General features: G+C 42.8%; 1 long non-coding RNA gene across 4 annotated transcripts in view; it reads left to right on the top strand.

The window, feature by feature from the left end:
- The window catches only part of LOC311440017, a 274632-nt gene extending 263899 nt beyond the window's left edge, over positions 1 to 10733 (top strand). Inside the window, exons 2-4 of one of the 4 annotated variants that reach the window (XR_014695153.1) lie at positions 2548 to 2674; positions 8724 to 8836; positions 10146 to 10733. This is a non-coding gene — a long non-coding RNA (uncharacterized lncRNA). Of the gene's footprint in view, positions 1 to 2547; positions 2675 to 8723; positions 8837 to 9520; positions 9834 to 10145 lie in introns of those variants that run through there. The other 3 variants (XR_014695154.1, XR_014695155.1, XR_014695156.1) reach the window with 3 other exon arrangements.
- Positions 10734 to 12447: the final 1714 nt, after the last annotated feature.

The raw sequence follows: 12447 nt of genomic DNA, 5'->3' as shown, positions 1-12447 counted from the left end.
GTGAGAATAAAGGAATTGAATATTGCAAAGTGGTGCAATGGGAGCCATATAGAAATACTAAGATAAATACAGATTTGATAAATTACTGGCAAAGGCACTGGAGGGAACAATACAAGATGATGCAGTCAGGCTTTTTCATCTCTAACGCCTGTGACCCTGAGAGAAGACATGGCTTTCCAGAGCTCAGCACCCGAGGCAAGATGTTTTAGTCATTTTATAAATAATTACCCCCTGAGACCTCTCAGATTCTAGAATAATAAAATGTAGCTGTAGGTCTTCAAGTGTGCTGATATACAGATGTCCGTTTCAGAACACAAAGAAATACTGTAGGCCCACATTGCTTAGCTCAGATTGCCACTGCTAAGGTGTGTAAGGTGCTCAGCAAGGCATCTGCGCAAATTTATCTCCTGGGCTGCACCTATCGCTTGGTATGGCATGGGTTTGCTCTTAAGGCTTCCAGCATGTTAAATGGAGAGACACACATGTCCTTCCTGGTTGCAGTGAAGACAGCTCCCAGAGAGCTGAGGATTTGTCCCAGTTGTCTCTGCTGAGCAGCCTTTTATTTTAGCTCTACATCTAGCAACATCTAGTAGCTAACTTAAAATAAAAAAATGCAAACAACTAGTGAAGGGACAGTCATCGTTTTTGCTCCTGACATCCTTGTTTCTTAGGCCTGTTAAGCAAAGGGATAATTTGCTGCAGAGGAAGTATAGAATACATTTTTACAAGTATGTGATTACTAAAGAGTACCTTTATAAATATGCATAAATTCATGCACTCTCTGAAAAAGTGCCACCCTATATGAGCTCTCACAAAGGTTCATATGCACATCTTGTTAATTTGAGGCTTCTTAAAGGCCTTTTTTATATCTTCTACAAGATGTTTTGTCTTGAATCACTTTGCCTGACAGAAATATTACTTACACTAAAATCTTTAACGTGAGATGCCCTATAAAGAAGTTGTTTCATTTAATAACATTCATTGTATTAGTTCCCCCTAAAGTAATCACTTTGATGAGAACACGTTCTGTGTTCCTTTATTTGATCTGGGAATAAAATTATCTTGTCTTTACTTCAGTATTTCCTTCTTATTTTTCCTAGAATAAATAAACATGAAGCTGTCACTGCAGAGCAGGCACTGCCTCTCCCTGTTAAGAACCTTTTGATTTTTGTGTTGAGAGATCTTTTTCTGCACAATGATCCTTTTAGAATATACTTAGAGTACTATATTTTCTTGCTTCCTTGTTTCCCGTGTACATAAGTAATGACAGAGTTCCTTGTGTCCCAGTAGATTATATGTCCTATTAAATTTTCTTTCCTCCTCATAGAACTGATCAGATTATTTATCATCAATAAGTTATTTAATGTATCAGGCACTAATAACCCTAATCATCAGGCACAATAACCCTAATAATCAGGCACTAATTTTAGTGAAATTACTATTATACCAACTAAGGCTACCAGTTGTGAGATTTGGGCCATTTTATACCATTAAAACATACAGCCACCCTCTGGTCTGTCAAGTCTTATGCATATGCCTGACTTGTGAACTAATCACCTGCATGGGTGTCACGAGTTGCTAAACTCATGTTGTGGACCTGACCCGTGTCAGGGCCCCAGCACTGTCTTCTATACTTCCATGGGGCCACAACTTCAGCTCTTTTTTAAGTCTTTGTAAGATGGAGGCTTCATTGCAAAATCTTTATGGTATGAGCTTAGCTTCTGAAGTGAGGAGATAGTGAGGTAAGTATACCTTCTTCCTCATTTTCACCAAGTAAAGATTTGGGTGATTAGTCTTCACCCAAGCATTTGGGTTAATCAAGTGTTGGAGGATGATATTGATGAGGATTGCATCCTCTTTTAGGCCATAATGAACAACTACTTTCAATGTAAGGAGTAACATGAGCTGGAGAATAATGCTGATAACTTACATTACTACAGTTTTTAAAATTATTATTTGAAGGATCAAATCACAAAACTATTCATGCTAAATCTTGTAACCTCCTTCAGATGGTTCTGCTACTGCCTGCCACATTCACCAAGAGCCTGCAACATGTGGTGGCTTCTTGGCAGTACTAGCCAAAGGATCACAAGGTAAAAAGGAAAAAAGAAAAAAGAGCCCACCAGTTGTGGAAGAAATGGGTCTGTCACAGACAAGTTATTGTTAGCTGTGATGATATTATATGGTAATATATATGTTAGCAAGATGACATTGCTTTGAATCCCAGCACAGCACTACACACACTCACACCAGCTCTAGCTGTGGGCTTTCAAAAAGCTGTAAATGTGGATTTGGTTGTGTACTGCTTACACTTGATGTACTAAAAATCAGCAAAATTCTCTGATAGAAAACTAGAATTTCCTGGGCTTATTTACTACAAAAGAGGTTATCGTGTCATGAGATGTAAATGTTGGATGCTTGTAATTCTGTGGGAACATCAGTAAGAAACACTGGACTGCATGGTTTCTGAAAGTCCAAAGTGGTACTCTATTTGACGCACCTCCAGGCTTTCAGAGATGCATTTAAATGACGTGTTATTATTTGTAGTTTTTCTTCTCGCTTTGGAGACAAGCCAGAGCCTTTTTACAACATGTTATGTTGGTGACTGGATAGTTCCGGGGGCTAATGAGGAGACAGAAAATCACAGTGAACCCAGTGACCATTTCAAATCCAAGTAGGTATTGTTCATTTGCTCTTTAATCTGGTATCTAATCGAAGTAGGCGTTGCTCGCTTAGTCTTTAATCTGGTAGCTATCTGATAAAGGCATATGAGAAATGAGTTGACTGTGTCAGTGCAATTTGCCATACAGTTGTAAGAAATTAGCTTCCAAACTGAGGTATTTATTAGTAGCACTTGTGAAGAAGCTAGCAACTCAACAAGAGCAGAATTCTTGTCATCATTAGTCAAAGGACTGACACACTTGAAGGAAGAGAATAAATACACTGGGCTGTTTTACAGTTTCCTTGCTGAAAGAACAACAGCACTTTTTCACTCAGATAACATCAGAGGCTAGTTAAAGAGTGGAAAGGAGGAGGCTTTAAGGACCAGGGAGAAAAGCAGATGCTGGATGTCTCCAGAGAAGATGGAAGAAGAGCTTCCCTGCTGGACTCTGGGGACAGCCTCCCCCTTCCTGGTGGTCTCTGTCCTCTGTGGAGGACAAAGGGCCATTGTGCCACATTGTCCCCCCAGCTGTGTAGCTGTCACTCTGAAATCACTCACCCACACTACAGTCACTTGCGGTTGTGAAGAAAAGCTGCTCACAGCTGCAGGACAGGGAATCCCTGTCACAGTGCTGCTGCGAGGTTAAAAACAAGTGGGCCCTACGGTCAAGTTTTTCATTTATAATCTAGATTTTTTAAGAGAGCATTTAATTGTATTTACCTCTAGCTGTTTTTCATCAATGTTGAGACGATCATCCTCAGGAAACAGTCAAGCTCTCTTCTCACCCTGTGTGAGACTTTGGTGCTTGTTTCAATTTGAATCTTTCGCACCCTAATTCAGAGATGTGCTTTTCCATCCCCTTCTTAACAACTGGAAAAGGAGAGGTCAGCTCTCAGTAGGCTTCATTAGTCCCTTAAGATGCTTTCAGGACCCCATGGCATGCACCACTGGGAGAGGTATCCTATCCAGCCTGAGATTTGGTGCCAGCCCTGTGCACTGTCCCCAGAGCCCCACCAAAGCCACCCCACCACAGAGCAGCTTCATCCAGGCAGCAGACTTCCTGGGGACTATGCCAAGTGCTGACAGCTCTCGTGGGCTTGTTAGCCCAGTATCATCCATGGGTAGGTGAGGGCAGGGCTGCTTTTATTTTTTCCTAATTCCCTTTCAGTTAGACAAACTGTAAGTGGATGAATATAAACAAAGAGAGAGCAGTCTTTGTAATTTATGAGCAAGCATTATAGATTATGAGCTGAGGGACAGGGCTCAAGAGGCGGCAGTTCAGCAGCCAGTCAGAATCACCAACTGAATTTTTCTTTACTTTTAGGGTTTTTAGTGCCCTCTGGAAGGACATCAACAAGATTTAGACACAAGCATATCACTGTTGTAATGAACACTGACAAAAGATTCAGAAACTGGAACTGGAAATGCATTTGCAATAGTTCTGCTTTGGGAATTGCTACCATAATTACACCAGTTCAGAAAGCAATCCCTTTATAAGTGCTTTTACCCCATCATGGATCACACCAGGGATTATAGCATTTTAATGATCTTGGTGACTTTATTGTAAAACACCTATAAGAGTACAAAATCTAGGAGAAATTTTGGCTCCATTGAGGCCGTAGAAAAATTCCTGCTGACTTCGTTGGAGCCAGCATTTGAGCAAAAACTCATCCTAATTTTCCAGGTATGACTCGTTCCAGTCACAAAAAGGGGCTTATAATTTTGCCTCATACTCTTAACGTGTGACTATGAGCAAAATGATACTTCTCATGCACAAATACTACAAACACCTTGAATTTTATTTCACGAAAGATGTTATGACATGGAATACACTGTTTCTTCATGAAACATGCACCTTTTAATAGCAGTTACTGAAAGGGTGATATATATATGCCTATTTCTCCTGTCACCAAATAAAATGAAATTCATAGACCTGCTCTTAGCTAACGTGATACACTTTTTATGGCTAAATAAGGCCTTGAAAATGAAAATCTTCTGCCCTTCTCATGAGGTATATAGATCCAAATTAAATGAGCAAGTTACATTAAGGCACCTGCAAACCTTGAAAAGGGTGTATTGGCTTGTTCACGCTTCCCATGGATAATAAACTCACTCATCAACTGTCTTCTAGAGAGCAAGCCAAGGAAAGTGAATGTTGCCCTGCCTTAGTTTCCTTTATATGTTCTCAGTTTTCTGAAATTGGGCATATCTTCTGCAGATAGGACTATAACAGATTGATAGATACCTTAGGATCAGTTTACACATGAAAAGGTAATGATTGATCCCTGGCTACTCTGTGAACATCCATTTAGTTCACTGTGCAATTTCAGAAGTAAATCAGAATAACTGGTTGAAAAACAAAAGGAGGTAAAAAAGCTCACCTTCCTTCAGCTTTAGAAAATATATGTTGTGTTAGGAAAGGTGTTAACTGACAACATGTTTTACCTGAATGGTGATAAATATGACCAAGCCCCAACATTTTCTCCAGTGTGCAGACTAGCCTTTGCAAGAGCCTGGAGGGATCCCCACTGGTCTCTGCAGGATTTGGCTTGAGCTCCTTTGCAGGAATGAGTTCATGCCAGTGGATGTAAATAGTCCCCTGGGGCTGCTGTTGCTGAGGTTTTTATGTATATAATAATGTGCTGGCTGGTACAAAGATGGGAAGTTGCAACCACATGGATGTATAACTCCACACCACTCATCCTTATCAGTAAGAGACCTTTGCAGGGACAGAAATGTTAACAGCCATAAACACAGGGGGCCAGGCCACCAAACACCGCCTGCACCCTGTGTGGTGGTTTTACGGTGCTGGGCAGCTAAACCCCACAACCGCTCTCTCACTCCCCCTCCTTTAGATGAGGAGGGGGAGAAGTAAAGCAAAGAACAACTCACGGGTTGAGATAAGGATAATTTAATTAAAGCGAAATAATTATAATAATTAAATAAAGACTACCATGAACTAAACAATTTAACTAAGGGGAAATAAAAGGGAAAGGGGAAAAAGGGAGGAAAACAAACAAACAAAATAAATGAAAGCTATATGGAAGTGCAGAGGAAAGAAATTACTCTCTACTTCCCACAAATGAGCGATGATTGACCACGTCCTTGAAGCAAGGCCTCAACGCACGCAGCCGGTGTTCGAGAGGAGGACCGACGTCTTCTCAACGAGAGCCCACCCCTCCCCTCTTCTTCCTGTTCCCACCTTTTATTGCTGAGTGTGACACCACATGGTATGGAATATCCCTTCGGTTGGTTTAGGTCAGCTGCCCTAGTGATGTTTCTCTCCTCACTTTTTTGCCCACCCCCTAGGAGGGTTAGAGAAAGGCCCAATGCTGTGCCACTGCTGCTCAGCAGTAGACACAACACTGGTGTGATAACACTGCTGTTCCAGCTACAAGTACAGAGTATGGCACTGTATGGGCTGCTGCCGGGAAAGTTAACATTCCAGCCAGACCCAGTACACCCTGATGGCCTCCAGGCAGCCAGTGGCAAAGCCGGCCCCTGGGAGCATGGGGTAAGGTAAGCTGATGGCATCAGGAGAGCGCAGGAGTCTTCTGACTCACAACAGAGCCAATAAAAGGCACTTCTTATGGAGGAGCCCCCCTTGCTGCTCACAATTTCCAGCGCTCCCAATGGTTGTTCATGCTGTGTTATGGTCTTTTCCCTAGTGTGGCTCCTAGGCACCTCCTGGATAACAAAACTCAGCACCATCTGAAGAGCTTTTCTTCTAGCCTACAAATAACAAAGATATTCAAGTAATGTTTCACTCCCAAACTGTCACCAAATGTCTCTGTTCTTACATTCAAATCTGGTAGAAAATACAAGGGAAGCAGAGTTTTCTACCCACATCCTTGAAGGAAAAGAGGACGGCATGGTCAGTGGTCACATTTCGTTAGTCAAAGATTTGAGGTTATTCTCCTTCCCTTGCCAGACGCCAGCGCTTGAAGTTAAATGAAATGAAAATAAGATTGAAAGGGCCTTTGATACTGATACGGTGCCTTCTCTTCATGTGTGCTCTTTATCGGTACTTTCAGACATCTGAGCACCAAGTGGAGCCTTGTAGAATTGGCCGGTCTTCACATTTATAAGGACTGTTTTCTCACTTATTTCCTGTTTTCTTAGTAGCAGCCCCAATCCCATCCAGAACCTAGATAATAATTGCATTGGTATCTCTGCCAGCTTTGTTTCAACTCCCTTTCTACTCTTTAAACAATCTTGGAGCTCCACTTATTCCCCTTCTGATACATAACTTCAGCAAAACTTGACTTGAGGCCAACAATATCTAAAAAAGGAAAAAGAAAGCTTGGGCAGAATAGGAAACAGGTAATTCTGCTGCTGTTGCAAGTGCTGGAACTTAGACTTAGCATTTTCTAATAACTTTCTCCAGCTGCCAGTTACTTGTTCAAAATGAAACACATATACCGCAGGGGGAAGAAGGCTGATGCGTTTCTAAGTTAAAAGAAATCTTGTCAAACATCTGTGTGCCACCTGGTAGCCTTGAATGAAATTTTCCCGCCTCCCAGCTGTCACTTGCCTCACTCTGCCTCCCTTGGTCATCACTCTCCGCTCCAGCGGTGGTTGCGTTTCAGTGGGTTTGCACGTATAATGTCATGCCAGAACCCGTAGACTTCATTTTCATCGAGTCCAGACTCCCATTGGAGTTCACCTGGGCAAGGAGTCAGGAAAAGCGAATGAGGACCTCAAAGCCCCGTCTGGAGCATCAGAGTGCGCTGGGAGCCAGCGGGACCCGAGGCCTTTCTGCAGGATGCAGCCTGCACGCGAAAACCTCAGCCCCCTGAGCGTCTACCCAGAGCAACAGGGAGGCCTGTGTTGGTGTGGGGCAGCCCCAGCACCCCTCTGATTTCTGAACAGAAAACATCAAAGGCCACCCAATCTCAGACTGCCGGCTCCCTCTCCTGGCAGAGCACGGCAGTGGGGACTGGAGGGGGCAGAGGGGGCTGCTCGGCACCCCGGCTGGCAGCGCAGGGGGAGCCCTGCCAGCAGCTTAGTGCGGGATTAGCGGAGCAAATCTATTCTAGCGAGGAACATCTGTGACATAGCTTTAGCCGCATAGAAAATAGGTGCTTGAGCACAGATAAAACTTCATTGCTGCGCATTATCTGCAGCCCTTAAGGTTGGGGGTAGTGCAGTTCATTCTCTAATGCTCTGACACCAGGCTGACTGCGCTGCGACTCCCCTCCAACACCGCGTGGCCTTCCCCTGTTTGCTGATTGTAAACACCCGGCCCACCCCGCACTTCCCAGCCTGTAACTTAGTCCTGGAGAAACACTCAGATACTGTCAAGATGAACCAGTCACTGTGGCAGGTAGCATATGGCACAGGGGCTCTCATGAGCAGCCTCTGGGCCCCACAGACATGTGCTACATTTCCATATATGAAGGTGCAGCCTCCTCACCAGGAAGCATTCACAGCATCCCGGCATGATGAAACACAGGCCAACGCCATGTCCCTGGACGTGACATCCACGTCAGCACCAGACACAGAGGGTGATGCCTGCTGCCTTGGCACTCATGCTCTGTCATGCCAGGGAAAGCCACCTCAAACCCAGCCTGGGCTGGCCTGGTCACACTGGCCACAGAGAGCCACCAGGCCCCAGGTGCTCCTGCAGGCACAGCTCCATGATGCAGTGGCTTCCAGCCCCCACCAGGACTTTTTTAGCAGCTTGCTTGAGGGTTTTTTTAATTTTCAGCAGAGTTTATGGCTCACATTCATGAGGAGGAGTGGCTGACAGATGGGCATGCTGTTTTCTGTTGTGGTTGCATTTTCATCTAGGTGTTGTATCGGAGCAGTCTTCCAAAGCTGGTGATGCTCCTTTGCAGATCAGTGACTTGCTTCAGGATGCCTCTCACTCTCCTGCACTAACTGCAGCTCCTGCTGAAGTATGGTCTTTCAGGCCTGTGAAGGGAAGATCAAGCTGCACAAAAGGGATTCATTTGGGCTGAGGCTGTGGCCGATAAAATGCCTCATTGTAAGTTTACCATTCTGGTCATAGGAGACTTTCTGTATATTAGTCAGAGTGAAGTTATTGTTTCTTCCTCAGGGAAAGAAAAGGACGTCTTGAAAAAAAGAGAGAAAGACAAAGAGGAAAGCGTGCTTCTGGATTTTGCAAATATCTCTTTTATCTGCACACTCACCAATTTCATGTTAGGCATGGTAAGTGACTTTGCCTTATAGTAATGGAAAATGTTCTTAAAGACACAAAGGTTGCTCTCTAGTAGATACTCATCCAGTTCCTTAGCTAGTACACATTCCTGCAGCCATCATCAGGCTGTAGTAGCATTCTGTCCTACAGAGTTAGGTTATTATTTGCTCAAAATGGGTTTCAGTTAAAGGTATTATAAGAAAGTGTAAGTCTATTTGTGCCCTGGAAAATGGTGGTTCATTTTCTTCCTTTACCTCTGATCAGTATTTTGTCCCTAGAAGTAATTACAGTTTTGTGATAAAACCAAAGCTCAAAATGAATGTACTGTATTCAGAAATATGTCTCACAATCGATCACCAAGTGTTTGGGAACACTCCCAGCTAACACAGCATTACTGTTACCTGATTATATGTAGCTGTATTAATCAGATAGAGGATATATTTTCAGACATCTGAATATGTTAATGTTTTTTCTGAGAACGTTATCTTTTAACTCTGTACCTACTTTTCTCAGTTTGCACATTTTCTTAAAGTATAGAAAGAATGTTTATGTTCTTCAGGTTCTGATTCCCCATAGCTCAGGATTTGGCCCATTGCTGTGGTATGTGACACAGCCAGTATTGAGAAAAAGGGAGGTTACACCTAATGCTTTTTTTTTTTTTCCTTTTTATTTATTTATTTTCACCTGCTCTCTAGCCAGACTAGGTAATTAGCTTGAAATTTGAGAAACAGTTTGTGGTCTCAGATGGAGAAAGCAAAGATGAGTCAGTAAGGAGGAAATTTTCCAACCTGGAGCAGCACTGGATAAAGCGGTGGTGTTGGCCCTTCTGAGCAGCAGCAACCCCGGCAGCAATTCCTCTTCTGAACCTGAAAGTCTGCATTTCCTGAATCGACAGGCCCAGAGCAGGGCTTGCTCTTACCACCATTACTCATGTCAGAGCCCTAGTCACGTCGCTGACTACATGTGTGGTTTATGTCAGTGCACGACATGGCTGGTACCTGTTTTGTAGCCATGAGAACAGTGAGTAGTCATTTCACTAAACTTTGTAATTGATCACTAAGGGATGTGACAAACTTGTCCGTTAATCAGAGTCCCTAAATCAGAGCTGATCGGAAAGGGAACTCAGCTAGAAGCAGTTGGGGCTGATACAAAAATAATGGGGCAAAATGATGGTATGGCTGCTTCTGTGTAGCAGATCAGTTTAAATGCTGGTCTCTTATAACCCTACAATTTTTTACATGAGGAGAGGGGTATGTGTGCCCATAGACATATGTGGCAGACTGCAGCTGGGTACTAACTCTCTGTCTTGTAATTTTGCAGGTCAGTGCCACTCTGGGTAGAGTTGTCATTCTGCCTCCCAAGCACCCACTCAGGAAGAGATCTTAAAACACATTGTTTCATGTAAAAAACATTCATTTTTTTTGCTTCCGGAAGCTGATGTAGAAGGACAGAGCTGCTCTTCCTTAGTTTACAGACCAGTTTGGCCACACAGCTTGCTAGGTAAGGACAGGCCAGCACTCTTGTATTAGTGCCAGGAATATTGCTACTGATGGAGCTGACTGAACCATGTTACATCAGCTGCATCCATGTCAGAGAAGCATGTCCAAGACTAGCTGCAGCTAACAAGGCTCTATTTGAGTCAAGAGAAAATGACAACAGAGTGAAATATAGGACAATTTCAAGTACAGAACAAGCATTATGAACAGATGAGCCCTAATAATGCTAAGGTCTTCTTTATATACAAACATCTTCAGTGGCAAGAAAAAGAGAAATTCAGACAATAATAGAATGAGCTAGAACAAACACTTCTTCCAAGTGGAGTTTTTCTGTATTTCTCCTGTGATTGAATTGAATGGGGGAAGACAAAAAGACAAAAAGAAAAAAAAAAAAAAAAAGGAAGAGCGCAAACTGCTTGCAACACAGAACAAACCCTGAGTACCAAGAACAGGCTCCAGATTTTTTTTTAAGATGCCTGGCTCTTATCTCAGACCTGATTCATCACAGTTTACTCTCAAAGTTATTCAGAATTCAAGGACCTTGCTCCTATGGGGTTAATGGGTTATGTTCAGCATTGAAACCCATGACACAAAGAGCTGCTTAATTATTCAGTCCAGACTGGTTTTGGTGGTTAATGGAAATAAAAATAGCAACAGGAATAATTTCATTGTTTTACGTGATTTACATTTTGTAGGTGAAATTATTTTTTCTTTTAACTGTATAATCCAGGACTGTGCACAGGAAGGAGGGGGCCCATATAAAGGAGGGGTCAGGCTGCTTGTGACACAGAGGATCAGCATGCACATGACTGAAGAGGAGGAAAAGGAAAACACTGCCATAAAAGTGACAGTAGAGATGAAGAATTGTCGTGAATGTGTAATGCACCACTGAAAAGATGCAGGAGAAAACATACCAAGCTGGAAGTCTTATCATATCTGGAGTCTCACTATTCCAAAGCAGGAATTAATTTATAGAGAAGAAGCTGCTGCTCTTGTTGGCTGACATCGCTTATTCGTAAACACAGGAAAGAAAAACACTAAAGTGATATGGTTACCATAATTACTATCTTTGTTCAAAAAACATGGTGGCTTTCTACCCTGAATTCAGTTCAAGCAGCCATTGCAGCTAGTACCAGCCAGGAGCAAATGCCACACACTGAAGCTACTCTGGCAGCAAATGCAGTAAATCTTGCACTTCAAATGCACCATACAGGATGTCAAGGCGTACTACAGACACAGGAGCACAGGAGCACACAACTAGTGTTGCTGTTACAATGAATTAGTGTGTAGCTAACCAAGAATACATTGCCAAACCAAGCCTGGCAAATGCATGCCACTCCAATAGCAAAGAAAAACCATGGGGTGATGATTCTAAACACGGGGTTTCTGTGAAGGCTCAAGCTTAGCATGTAATTATTTGAGCCCTGTTTGGAGGTCATGCTGTGGCACTAGGTTGGAAATTGGCAGGTCAAAGAAACAATTAGGATTGTTTTAAGCCAAAGTCATCACCAAATGCAATACTGCCGTGTAAAAGGGATATCAAATCAAGGTAATCAATCCCAGCCCTGTCAGCTTCTTGTCTTGCTGTGGCTGCCCAGGGAATAGGCTCAGGACAAGGCTTTCCCAGCTGGAGGGGGCAGTGAAGCCCTGGTTAAACAGGTATCTGTTTGGTTTTGGATAAAGCTTAAAGCAAAGCTGGTTAAATGACTTGCTGAGTTGATGAAACCTTGCAGTTCTGGTTGCTGGTCTCCTCCTTTCTCACTCTGTTTTGCTGCAGTAACTGGTCTGTCTTGGTAGATTTGTTTGTAAATGCTCATTTACAGCTTACTCTAATTTAAAAATTGAAGGGGGGAAAGCTTTTAAGCCAAAACAGTTTTTGAACTTCTTTTGTTTAAAAAAAAAAAAAAAAAAATCTTTCATGTTTTAGGAACACAAGCCAGAGTTACTTAAAGGACCAAGTCTGGGATGTTTGGGTTCAAGTTCTGATTCCTAATGCATCTCTACTTCTCTACTCTCTACTCCTGATCCCCTATTTTTTTCATTGTATCCTTGAAAAGTAAGGGAATGAAAAGGAAAATAAATACTAGTTGCTGTCTTCTCCTCTAAATATGTGAGATAGTGGGGAT

Source organism: Aythya ferina (assembly GCF_964211825.1).
Source record: "Aythya ferina genome assembly, chromosome: 7".
Classification (NCBI taxonomy): domain Eukaryota; kingdom Metazoa; phylum Chordata; class Aves; order Anseriformes; family Anatidae; genus Aythya; species Aythya ferina.
Note: the sequence above shows the minus strand (reverse complement) of the source record. Positions and strands in the feature narration are given on the sequence as shown.